Source organism: Cavia porcellus, unplaced genomic scaffold, assembly GCF_034190915.1.
Source record: "Cavia porcellus strain 051 isolate PalLab524CR breed Dunkin Hartley unplaced genomic scaffold, mCavPor4.1 scaffold_9, whole genome shotgun sequence".
Taxonomy (NCBI): domain Eukaryota; kingdom Metazoa; phylum Chordata; class Mammalia; order Rodentia; family Caviidae; genus Cavia; species Cavia porcellus.
The window spans coordinates 31,276,341-31,289,866 of record NW_026947492.1 but is presented as its reverse complement, the minus strand read 5'-3'; the positions used below and the strand labels follow the sequence as shown (position 1 = coordinate 31,289,866).

Here is a 13,526-nt window from a genome sequence, read left to right as displayed (position 1 = left end):
GATGGTGTGCAATCAAATAAAAACCTTTAGGATTTTCTCATATTCACTGTGGAAACCTTTCCTTACATTTGTGCAATAAATGTTTTGTGAGGTGATTACATTTAGTATGAACTTCGATTGTATCATTTGTCTTTCTAATTTAGCTGTTCTATTTTGTGTATTCAATATTTCCACACATCCTTACATGAGTACACTGTAGAAAATCATCCTGAAGAACAGTACCAGAGTATGTCAAAAAAAAACAGAAAAAGAAAAAAAAATCTACTATCATGCTTCCTAAATTAATAAATAGAAAAACATACATGTTTTATAAAGCATTTAAATAAAATTAAGACCACTCTAATAATTTTACATTTTCACCTACAGTAAGCTTTAAATCTTTTGAAATAAATTTATACATTAATGTATTTCTAACATACTGTTTTCTGAGTCTTTTGTCATATATTAGCTGGAAGAACTTCTTCTCTTTATGCTGTTTTAAGATAACTGTCAAAAAGTTATTCCAAAACATAAATGTACATCCCTGTATCAAACCTCTAGAAATCTCCTCTGGCAGGCATTGTGTTGCACCAGCAAAGAATCTGCTTGCCTTCTTAGCAAGCATCCCAGCACTGTACCCCTAACACTAACTTCTGTGGCTTCACATGTATGTGATTTTGTCAAGAGTAGAAAGGAAAGCTTTATGAGATGTGATAATTCATAGTGTTTCTTGTCTTTGCAGCTTCTTGTGAAGTACTGGACAAAGCTGTGTTCCTATGTAGCCATTTCATGAAATGGGTCACACCACCAGTTTTGGACTGTGATGATGGCACCCTGAGAATCCAATAAAGGGACAATGAAGGATTTCCTTGAGTCATTCCATGACAATCAATGAAGTAGGAAAGAACATTTAAATCTCAATTCAGTGAGAATTTCTTGAGGCTCAGTAGGAAACCTCAAGCTTTGCCCCCTGGAAACAGCCCAAAAATATGGAAAGAGAAGTCAGCAGAGGTACTGTGCTCAGAACAGAAGCACAGAGCAGGCTGAAAGACCATAGTACCTGAGTCTGTTGTAAAGTAATGTGGCTCTTAGAGCCAAAATCACTGAGATACTGTGGTGAATCATCAGCAGCTCCCCTTACTTAACAGATCCTTGCCTCCTAGAATCCCAGACTTATATAAAGAATTTCATTTTTCTGAATTAACAAAAACAGTAATAAACCGGTATCAATGGATAGTAGTGGATGCTTACTGTGAGTCAGATATTACCGTAACTATTCTGCATATTAATGACTTTAACCTTAAAAGTCATCCATTTTAAAAACAGAGGATTGCTAAATACATTTTCCAGGGTCAAACAATTGGAAGTGGAAGTATCAGTTTTTAATCCCCATAGCATAAACCTGGCTTCAAAGCTTGTGCATCTTTTCAAAATATCCCTTGTCAAAAACACAGGCAGATCTTCAGATGATCTGGACATTTGCGAATTCCATTTCCACCTCTGAATAAAGCCTCAGTTCTCTTCCTCTCTGTTAATCTATCATTCATAGAATTGGATTTCTTAACATGGTTCAGGATGGAGCAGCTGTTTAAACACACATGAAAATACTGAGTTAAAGAAAATAAAACTTCCATTCAGTGTGCCTTTTTCCAGATTTATGCACTAAGGGATCAGCTGACCCGCACACGTCTTGCCCTCATTATCTGCAATACAGAGTTTGTATACTCTTCCCAGAAGGACCGGAGCTGATGTTGATGTCAGAGACATGAAAACACTGCTAGAAGCTCTGGAATACCAAGTGATTGTGAGAGAAAACCTCACTGCTTTGGTAAATTTTTTGAACTATAGAGACAATAATTATTTCTATTACTCTCATAAATAATGTTAGAAGGCAAAGTTATCATGCCAGGAAACTTAACTTCTTGATAGTCAATCTTTGGAATTTTCCCTTGGAAACTGTCTGATGTTAAATATCCTCTTCAAATGCAGATGTCCTCTAGCAAGAGTGTGGTTTAAGTTTCAATCAGGAAGTGTTTTAAGGAAGGTCAGCTTCTCTCCTCTAGAAATCTGATGACTTCCTATAAGCTTTGCTATCATCAATTCTCACTAAATTGAGATTTAAACCTTCTTTCCTATTTCACTGATTGTTATGGAATGACTCAGGGAAATTCTTCACTGTTTCTTTATTGGATTCTCAGGGTGCCATGATCACACAGTCCAAAACTGGAGGTATGTTTTTCAGGAAATGGCTACAGAGGTGAAGGCATTTGCAGCCTGCCCAGAGCACAAGACCTTGGACAGCACTTTTCTGGTGTTCATGTCTCATGGCATTCCAGGTGGCATTTGTGGAAAGAGATACTCTGCAGCATTCTCAGATGTATCAAAAGTCAACGCTATCTTTGTAATGTTGAACACTACCAACTGTCCAAGTTTGAAGGACAAACCCAAGGTGATCATCATCCAAGCCTGCCATGGTGGTGAGTGGTGATCTCTGCTAGAACACAAAGTGTTCAATTACTGACTTTTTATTTGCATCCATCCAATATTTTTCAGTGTGTTTTTATGTGTTTTCTAAATATCAAACATGTATTTTGGTCAATCAGTCAGAGGTTGTTTCTCTGAATTGTGTTTCTGGTTTAAAAATATTAGATTCACTTTTAACCATATATATATATATATGCTATCATAAGTCCAATAAGCCAGCCATATCTTGAAACTTTTATGCTTAGATGCTCTTCATTTAAGAGTTAGGAGAAATAAGAATTACTGACAAGATGACTTCTTAAATGCATATTTATATATAAAAAATAACAATGTATGATGTGACATATATATATATATATATATATATATGTGAAATGTATCTACATGGTAAATAAAATATTTATATCATAGTTTTGTAGTGGTTTAGAAGAACCAATAGTGCTCCTGAAAGTTGGTAGTAAAAGAAACCATTTTTTTGTTTTGTTTTTTGTTTTTTGTTTTTTTTTTTTTTGTTTCCAGAGAACCAACGAGCAGTGTGGTTAAAATATTTATCAGGAGACGCTGGAAACTTAATTTCACTCAATCCAGAAGATTTTGAGGATGATGGCATTAAGAAAGCTCGTATAGAGAAGAATTTTATTGCTTTCTGCTCTTCAATACCAGCTAATAGGTTTCTGTGTAGAGCAGCTTTTTAAGGTTACTAATGGAGACACTCATCCTATTTTTTTCAAAATATGAATAGCAGTGTTTAATTTCAGATGAACGTTTTGAAGATCAAGTCAATTTTCTTACAGTAACACATCCAGTTGCCTTTATTCATGAAGGCAATATATACATATATTTCTACTGAATTGGTAATAAAATTTTACCATATTGAAATATATTTTTTCTTTGACCTTTGAGGGGTATCATTCAATTAAATGAAAAACCATCTATAATGAATTAGCTTATGATATTACTTCATAGAAGAAAATTCCCACAATTTGTAAATCGTTTACTCTCCATATGCCAAGACATAATGCATTTATACAGGAGTGTGTTGGGGAAAAACAGTGGCATAAATGCAAAACTATCACATTGAGGTCTTAAACTGAAGTAAATTTTATGTGTGTGCTGTGGATTAAAAACAGATGGTCAACTTAATACCAGCTGAATTTGAATTGAATCAGCATGATGTTAAGTGTAGATGGCTCACCTGAGGAAAGTTGCCAGCTTAAAAAGAAGACATGGAGAAGAGGAGTATAGTGTTGTGTGTTCTCCTAAGTATTGTTTGGAGCCATTTTTTCTCCTGGAGGTGCTTGTCGTGCTGGCTTCCCTGACATAAATTCAGCTATTAGCATTGAATGAGCTCAGGACCTTGTTAGTAAGAATGGTTCCAGTTCACTTTGGGAGAGCTTTGGTTCTTACTTTGAGCATTGCTTCCTGGCTCTGTATGGGAAGATACATGCTGTTTTATTTCCAGGAGAAGTTTGTCATGCTGGATTCCTGATATGAACTTGGCTCATCATCATCAGAGGAGTTAGGGACCATTTACCACTGAGGGTGACTATGATTATTTTCATGGGATCCCTGGTCCTTATTTTGATTGTTGCTTCTTGGTTCCAGTGTAGAAAGCTCAGTCTCCTGGCACAGATCCTTCACCCCACTGACATAGACTTTCTAGCTTTCACCACTGATCTTTGAGCCTTCCCAACAGAGATCCATGGGATAGACTTGCATGAGTCATTGTCATGGGCTCTAAGTCTTCAGCTGGACTCATGCAGGAAATTTCTCTGCAATTTAGGTCCCTTGCTGGATTTTCTAGGACCTTAGTGACCAAATTTGCTGCACATCCTTGTATTTAACTCTGGGTGATTTTCATAAAGTATTATTATAAATTTTGTGTTCTGTGTGCAATTGTCCTACTTTCAGCCTCTAACTGCAACAGTGTAACACACATGACTGATTCTAAATGTTAGCTGTCAAGTAGGGTTACTAGCTATATTCTCACACTTCCGTATTGTAATTTGTACACTAGTTCCAGTTATTTAGCCTTGCTAGGCTTTCTTTGAATTATTCATTCATATATGTAAATATAATATCCTTGTTTTGAGATTTAAATAAGATGATATATGTGCAATAATGAGTATATTAAAGAATAAAAGAACACATTAATTGACTTGTTAGTATTTTATAACTGCTCTAGAAACTTCACATATTTAGTTTTAAATAAAAGTCATTTGCATCCTCTCATCTACTGAAGTTTGCAGTTTCCTGGAGCTGATGTTCTCTTAGTTACCTTGGAACCTAAGGCATCCTGGCTCCATTCAAATAATTTAGAGATTATCTTCTATAATGAGATGTACACCTCCAGAAACAGCCTGGCTCCTCATTATGTTGACCATGTCCTGATGTAGAACACAGTACATTTTCCAATAATTAAAAATAATGACACTATGCATATTTTTCCAGCTTATGGAGCAGTCTTAATAGCAGACAATTTTATTGTTCTAAATCATTTGATAATGGTTTTCTACAGTACAGTCACCTCTGGCTACATAGTTGTCTACACTGTCTTGCTTCTTCTCAAGAGTTGTTTTGCTGATTTCTGTTCCCTTTAGTTTTGTTTCTTGCACCCCTCCAGATGATTCTTAGAAATCCAAGTTCAGGCATCTTCAGCTTCACAGTCCTCTGCTTTAATTCTGATGATGTCATGTGATTTTCCTGAAGAAAACTGATTATCAACTTCTTGAATTCCACAAAAGCCCTGCAGAGACACCTATCTGCACTCTTCCTCATATATATATATATATATATATATATATATATATATATATGCTATCATAAGTTCAATAAGCCAGCCATATTTTAATAGAATTTTAATTATTAATATGTACTTTATTACCATTATTGTTGGCTAAAAATTTTGGTTAAATGATGTGTCCGTGAATATATACAGCTTTTTGTACTGCTTTTTCTCTGTACATCCCGTTTGATATTTTAAATATTTTCATATATCTGCTATGTTATATAACTAATAATTGTGTCTCCAATAGTTCTTTTCTCTAAAATACCTTTAATTTTTTTTCAATTTGACACTTTTAAATTATGTTAATACAATTTTCTTTCTTATTTGGCATTTTCTAAAATATAATCCTATATTTGTCAGATACTTATGTTGTATTTCATGTGTTCCTCCAATATCTCTTTGTCACAGAAATCATTTCAGCGACCCTTTATAGTTGAGGCCACAATTTAAATAAAAGCCATTAAAAAACAAATGTGGAATGCTATGTCCGACCTCTCTTCTCTATGCCATTCTGTCGTTTCCATTCTCTCTACTGTATTTGCATCTCCTTTAAATCCGGGACTATGCTGCCCTAACACCTGCATTGTACCAATCACTGTTTTGAGTATTCATAAAATACTCTCACCAACTTTGAATATATTCACTGAAAACTGGGAGACAGCATGTAGAAGATGGATGTTCTCAATATTATGCATAAGCTGGAGTGGAAATACTGGGCTACCTCTGTTTCCAAGCAAACACCTGCCATACGACCTGGAATGTGATCTACTTACAGACAATGTTTGTGTACATCCTGAAAGAAGGCTTCCTTTTTATTATAAGCCTTATCATAACTATGTAAGAATACATCTGGTGCTGTGACCTGCAAGAAATTTCCTGAAAGGCAATTTCCCGAGACGCTAAATGTTACCTCTGTTCTACTTTTCAGGCCTTTTGCTATTCCTGCTGGAATCTTATGAGTCAGTTCTCGACATATTTATCTTCCCATAATTCTGTTCTCTGCAAGGGAATTTTGAGCGTTCTTGATAAGTCATAAAACATGGATGTGTGATCCAAGTGTTAAGATCCAAAAACCCTAGGAAATATTCACTTATTTAAACTCTTGTTCTGGCTGTTAGCTGTATTGGGCATGGGAAAATTAGAGAGGAACTAACTCTAATTCTCCCCTGCCCAATATAGCTAACAGATCTAGAAACAGATTTTAAAAGTCTGCAAGGTCATTCTATGCTAGATATGTTTCTTGCTATGGTTCTTAAAGAAGAGGTACTTTTTGTTAAAATCATTTATTTTTACTCCATTTATCACAATTTTTTCAGAACAAATCAAAATTTTCAACTAAAATAAAAAGGTGTACAGACTTTTCTTCTCTTTTAGGTTCAAATTTCATTTGAAATACCAAATCTTACGGAAGAGATGCCCACTACCGAGAGAGTGACACTCACAAAACACTTCTATATTTTCCCAGGATATTAAGATGTATAAGTTGTATCAATATCTGTGTGTAGGACTGTGATGTGTAGAGAAAGGAAGAAGGAATTGGGGACAGAGTACTGGGAATCCATCATCCTCTGGTAATATGAAGGGAGGCTACTGAAAGCCTATCTCTTTTTCTATTTAGTTCAGAGTACATCATTTTTATAGTTCTGCAGAGATGTCTGGGTATTCCTTAGGGAAGAACACTGTAAATCAGAAGGTATTCATAATATTTTCAAAACTCACTTTAGGAGAACCTCAGTAGTAGAACATTTAAATCCAGCATGGGTTCTTCATTTTTGTATTTGTGTTCCCATTAGTAAAGAAAGATTACCGCTTGCATATATTTTAGCAAAACTTTTACTGTTGGACACCAGGAATTCTAGTTTTCTGTGCCAGTGTTTAGGTTCATGTCTCATGGAAAAAGGCATTTCCTTTAAAAATATAATAAATCTGAAATAAAAATGAAAGACTGTTCTGGGTTTATTTTTGTTGTTTGTTTGTCCTGAGATTACAGGAGATGCAACATAGAGAACTAATATATTTAAACCAAACGAAACCTGTAAGACTGGGACTGCTAATGACAGTACTATTTTGATTTTTAAAATATTATTTGCTAGGCTTTCTGCTTTAGGAATATGGATTTAAAGTAGGTACAGTCACAGAAGTTACTTGATTTGAGGGACAAGGAAAAGAGAAGCAGTTATGACAGCAATGGCAGAGTGTTAAATGACATCCTAGAACTCAGAGTTTACTGTGGACAAAGTTATGAACCTACATGTTTCTAAAGTTCATTAACATGTTTGAGGGAAGCCAAGTAAATTTTGATTCAATATGAGGCTCCTAGTAGCTTGCAATAGTTCGTGTGTGTGTGTGTGTGTGTGTGTGTGTGTGTGTTGTATTAATGGGTTTTTCAACTTTTTGATTTTTTATTTTAAAGAGAATATAAAACCACTAAAAAGATACAGACTTTCAAAATAACATGAAAAATTAACAATGATTATTTTATTGCATCTTTAAAATAGTTGCTCAGATTATCAGATATAGGCACCCACAATTCATCAAACAATACAAGCACTAACTGTTCCTTTTAATGAACTAATTGAATAGCATAATTATCTTAGTTATCCTGTTTATGTGTATATTATTTCCCCCTCCTTGATTTCTTCTTTCCCCTATCACTGATGTTCTTTAGTTTCAGCAGTTTCTTTAGGTTTCACACTGTCTACTGTACTTTTCTGTTCCTAGTTTTTCAGTTTCATACACTAGGGAGACAATATGATACTTACACATGTGAGTCTGATTTATTTCACTTATAAGTATGGTCTGTAGTTACATTCATTTACATATAAATATCTCCAGCTTATCCTTAGTTATGGCTGAGCAGCACTGCATTGTATGAAATTACCACATCTTTTATTTTTTAAAGAAAAAAAAGCAAACAAAATAAAACAGAATAAAGCCAATCAAAACAAAATGGTTAAAGTGATAGAGAGCTTTAAAACAGTATGATATAAACTCAATAATTGCTACCATAATGCCTGTTGTCTTAAAAATTGCTACCCATATCATGAAACATAATAAAATGAAATGAAACAGAATAGATTTAAACCAAATATTTTATAAAACAAAACAATAAAATGGAACAAAACAGAAAAATGAGAACAAGATTGGATTTAAAAGACAAGACAGAATAAAATCCCCTGTATTTGCTATACTGCATATTGTTATCCTCTAAACAGATGCTCAGACAACTGGCTTTAGGTCTGCAAAATCAATCAAACAATACAAGCATTAAATTACTTTTGTACCTGAGTTGCTCTCAACTCAGTACGCATTCTTCTGAATCAGCCAGTTGCTTGGCTGGGGGGCTTGGCTCTGCTAGTCTTCCAGCCCATGAGCGGACAGGCTCACAGAAAGGGCACTTCCTATTTCTCTTCCATCCTACAGTTACTGTGGCGGCTCATGGAAAGAGTAAATTCACTTCCTGTTTCCCCTTCTGGCCCACAGCTACTGCTGGCTTACAAAAGGGCAAACTGTCTTCCTTTTTCTCCTCCCAGTCCATGACTGCTACCACATCTTTTTTATTCATTTAAGGGTAAATGGGCACTTGGTTTGTTTCCAAGATTTACCTATCACAAATTGTGTTACTATAAACATGTGTACACATATATTGCTGTGGCATGATGTTTTCAATTCTTCTGGAAAAATAGTCAGAAAGGGTATAGTTGGGCCTACTGAGAAAATAAACAGTCAACAAACATGACACAATCACTATACATATGATACTATGAATATCCTAGAGTGTAGTGTGAAGTCCTTGTATGAAGAAGGAAAAATAAATTGTGGGCTAAAATCCACTAAGCTGGAGGAATTCCAGCTTCACTTGTAAGAATGACCCTCTCTGCTCCTAAAGTTTTTTAAAGTGAAAGTGGATTTAAAAAACCTCCCAAGTTAACAGCTTTTTTTCCTTTTTACTGGTTGTTTTGGGCAGATATCTTTTGTGTGATCATTCCTTCTACTGTAGACTAAAACTGATCCTATGAACAATTCTGGTCTACAATTCAACAGGCAAATATCCAGAACAGAACTGTCACTTTCAGAAAAAAAAAAAAAAAAAAAAAAAAAAAAAAGACCTTACATTGATCTTGGGCAGTTAAAGAAAATCATTTGGGGGAGGAGTAAGTAAAAAATTCCCTAGAACTCTGCAGTAAAAGATTAAAATGAAACAGAGAGGTGCAAGACACAATCAGCACAATTTAAACAGAAGACAGAAGCCACCTGGTTAATTCTTACTGGAAAATGGAAAGACACTCATTATATTAATATTTTTAATAAGTAGAGGGGGAGAAACGAAAGAGTAAAAGAGAAGGCAGGATGAGGAGGAGTTCTGTGAGCCCCGGACAGAGCAAAGGAGCAGGAGGAACACAGGAGTCAGAGGAGTCAGCCCCTAGGACAGTGTTTATCACTTCTAGTTTTTAAACTTTCCTTTCCAAAGGAAGATATTAGAGTCCAGGACCAAGATTCCACTGTTACAGCTGCAGGGGACTTCCAAACAAGGAAACTGAAGTTCTGAGCAGCAGTTTCACAGCCTGTGATCGTCCCCACCCCTGCACTTAGGAAACAGGCAGCAAGTTCCATTTTCCAGTGTGAGGCCCTCTCAGCCCAACTGCCAGGGAAGAGACTGAGGCGGCTACCCATGGCGGGTGAGTTTGGGTCCCTTCCTGTAAAAGGATTTATTTACTGCCCTGTGATAGGCAGAAATAAGAAAGGGAAGCGAGCCAGGAGTGTTTAAGTAGAATTTTCCGCTTTCTTTCTGTGTGTAATTAGAACCACAGGGTGTGGAGTTAGAGACAACTGAAAAGAAGCAAGACTCCATATCTTTTTAAGCCAGGAAGGAGTTTTTCAGTGCAAAGGTTAAAATACTGAGTGGAACAACTCTTGAAGTCTCTAAATTCACTCTGAAATCTTATCTACTTCTTTTGATTCTGAATTTGCCATTCAGGTCATAAGAAACAGAACAGATCAGAGAATCTTCAGTGCACACCCTTTCCCTATCCATTATATTGAATCATATACTTGGTCTGTTTAATGTAACTCCAAATTCCCTGCCTCTGTAGCCCCTAATAAAGAATTCTCTGATTGCTATCAGGGTTTCTCTCTCTCTCTCTGTCTCCCCCACCCCTCTTCCTCTGACTTAACTCATCAATCAGTCCTGCACCCTACTCTCACCTGTTTTATACACAAAAACTTCATCATTGGAACTGTTCAATCAAAGTAACTAACACTGCTAAACATTGTTAAGACATAAGTCATGTCTAAATTTTATATATTTGACATTATATTCATTTATTCCTATATTAGATCAAAAGATACAATAGAGAATTATTGAACATTTCCTGAATTTAGAAGTAATTCAGATCTAGTTCATGGCTACTAAAATCGCAGGTGTACAATCTCATAACGGGATAGTGGTAAATAGTTTGGAAATCACAGTTATAGGAGATCTGAAAGATAAGCAATGGAACCACAGGAAAAAAAGAGCAAGTTTGGGAATTGGAGATGCAGAAATCTCTCAGTAGTATTTTTGGTAAATCACAAAAAGACAACATGTTTAAAATTTAATGTAAGATGTGGATTTACTATCAGAAAGTAAGTCTGAATGAGAAAGTTTAGATTAGATTAGACTAAGAGATTTTATTGTTAAATCTTGATATTGGAAAATTCATTCTTTTTCATTGTGAGGAATACATAAGAGGGAATAAGTGTAGACTTATAAATATCTTGGAATAACTAAGAAATGAAAGATGTTGGTGTGAACAAGAGAAATGAAGAGCTAGAATTGGTAGAAGTATTTGGTAAGATCCAGCAAACATTTAGAAAATGAAATAAAAACATTATGAATTGAGACTAAAAATGAAATATAAGTAAGGAAGAAGAGATGGAAAGTCATGAGATTTTGTTGATTTCTTATTATTTACTAGTAAGAAAATAGAAGTATTAAAATGAGTTAAATCTAAACATTTTTTAAAATACCTTATTGGCAATTGAATATATAATTCTCAGTATTGATATCCACATCTAGGATGAATTTTGTTTTCTTTGTAAAATCTCTCCCTAATTTAACCCACACCATCACTAGAACCTGCTAAGTTCCGTTCTATTTTATATTTTTTATGAATATTACTTTTTAGAATTCAACATATAAGTGGCATTGCATTTTCCTTGAATTTCAAAGCATAATCTAGTTCAACATAGATTAACATAAGTCCTCTTGTTCTATTTATGCTTTTTTTACTAATTAATGAAATTTATTTAAAATAGATAAATAGTATTCCACTTTTGTTGCTCATTCACTTGTCCACAGATGCTTCTTCATTGCTGTGAATTCAGAGAATATTCAAGTGCAGCTGTCATTTCGACATCATTCACTGATATTTCCATATGGTTGGACACAAGGCTCGTAGTGGGTTTGAGAGTTTATTATTTTTAATGAATCTCTTACTGTTTTTCATAGCAACAGTATTAATTCAGCTTTTAAACAAGAACATGCTTGGATTTCTTTTTATCCACATCCTCTCATAATAAACCTTCTGACAGGTGTAGGGAAATGTTTCATTGTGGTTTTAATTTGCATTTCCTTGATCCCAGGGAATGTTAAGTATTTTCATGTGGTCAGTCACGTGGTTTTCATATGTCTGGTCTTTGTATATCTTCTTTAAAAACTGTCCATTTAACTTGTTTTGAAGTCCTGTAATACTCCCACGATCTGGTTTTGACTGATTAGAATCTGTTCCATTCTGTATGATAGTATCAAGTTTGAGGGTATAGGCAACTACTTTGAAGGCAATAAGATTCACTAAGACGCCCATGCTGGTTTGACTATTGTCTCCTTTGGACGTCCTGTAATGTTTACAATGCCTAAGTTTTATTGGTATTGTTCTCTACTGTTTTGTTCAACTTTATAATATCTAATGAGATAGACAATTCTTTTTAAGGGAACAAGAGACATCGTTGATAACCATTGTTGATAACCTTGTACTCTGTTTTACATCATGTGCTATGTCTATCCTTGGTTTTGACTGACAGCTTTGTTTTGCCATATTTGACTTTATTCTCTCCCCCCAAAAAGTAATAAGAACTAAGGAGTAATAAAACCCAAAATGTGTAAATTTTGTTGTAAAAAAGAGAGGGAAAAAAAGAGCTCTAAAGGATACAACAGCAAGTGTGTTTAGGGGTGTTAAATAGCTGACCATATTAATGTTTTTGGTTGGATCATTGAACACAACTGTTTGCAGTCTCACTGTTTGAATGTCCACTTTGTATTCTTTGATACTGTGATTTGAGCAACTATTTCTAAGATGATAATATGTAATCTATTAACTGGTGATTTCTTACTGTCTTTTTTTTTTTTTTTTTTTTTTTTTTTTGTAGTTCTGTATTACTTGTACCCTTACACTGCTTTGTTTTGTTCTGTGTTTTTCTCTTTTTCCTTTTAAATAAAATTTTAAAAAAAAATGTCCATTTGAGACATTTGTCCATTTTAAATCAGTTTACTTTTTTTCTTATTAGTGGGAGTTTGTTATTTTTTTATATTATTGCCTTTTCAATTGTGTGATTAACAAGCATTTTTATTCTCATTGTGTAAATTCTGTCTTTACTCTGTTGATTAGTTGCTGTGTAAAAGCTTTTGAGTTAAGTCCCATTGTTTATATTCACTTATAAGCCTGTGGTTTGGGGATCATATCCATTGAATCTCTACCTAAAGCAATATAAATGGATTTCCTATTATGTCTTCTTTTACAGCTTCAAAATTTCTAAACATATATTAAAATGTTTAACCCCCGTGTAGCTAATATTTTGGTTTGACATAAAATAATGTTCTAACTTGAGTATTCTGTATCTTGATATGGGTTTTCTTAAAGTCATTTAGTTGTTCTTTACTCATTCGATATAAATTATCTTGTAGGAAATCAATTATCTGTAAATTCTTGGGTTTATTTCTATGTTTTCACCCGTTTCATTGATTTGTGTGTATGATTTTATACTAGTGCTGTGCTGTTTTGATTATTTTATCTATGTAGCATATTTTAAAATCAGATAATGTAATACCTGAAACTTTAGTCTCTTTTCTTTGGCTATTTCATGTGAATTTCAATTTTTCTATTTCTGTAAAAATGTAAATTGCAAATTTGATAGAAATTCCACTGAATGTGTAATTACTTTTGTACAACAGATATGTTAACAATCTTAAGTCTTCTGAGTCATAAAACACAAAATATCTATTTATATATATTCCATT

At 34.2% G+C, this 13,526-nt stretch overlaps 1 long non-coding RNA gene and 1 pseudogene across 1 annotated transcript; both read left to right on the top strand.

Moving 5' to 3' along the window:
• Window positions 1-3,216, top strand: part of LOC100730749 (caspase-1-like) — a 39,119-nt pseudogene extending 35,903 nt beyond the window's left edge.
• A 6,425-nt stretch (window positions 3,217-9,641) lies between these two features.
• On the top strand, window positions 9,642-12,765 carry LOC134477657 (uncharacterized). The gene is made up of 2 exons (XR_010049760.1): window positions 9,642-9,930; window positions 11,592-12,765. It is a non-coding gene; the product is annotated as an uncharacterized LOC134477657 (long non-coding RNA).
• Window positions 12,766-13,526: the final 761 nt, after the last annotated feature.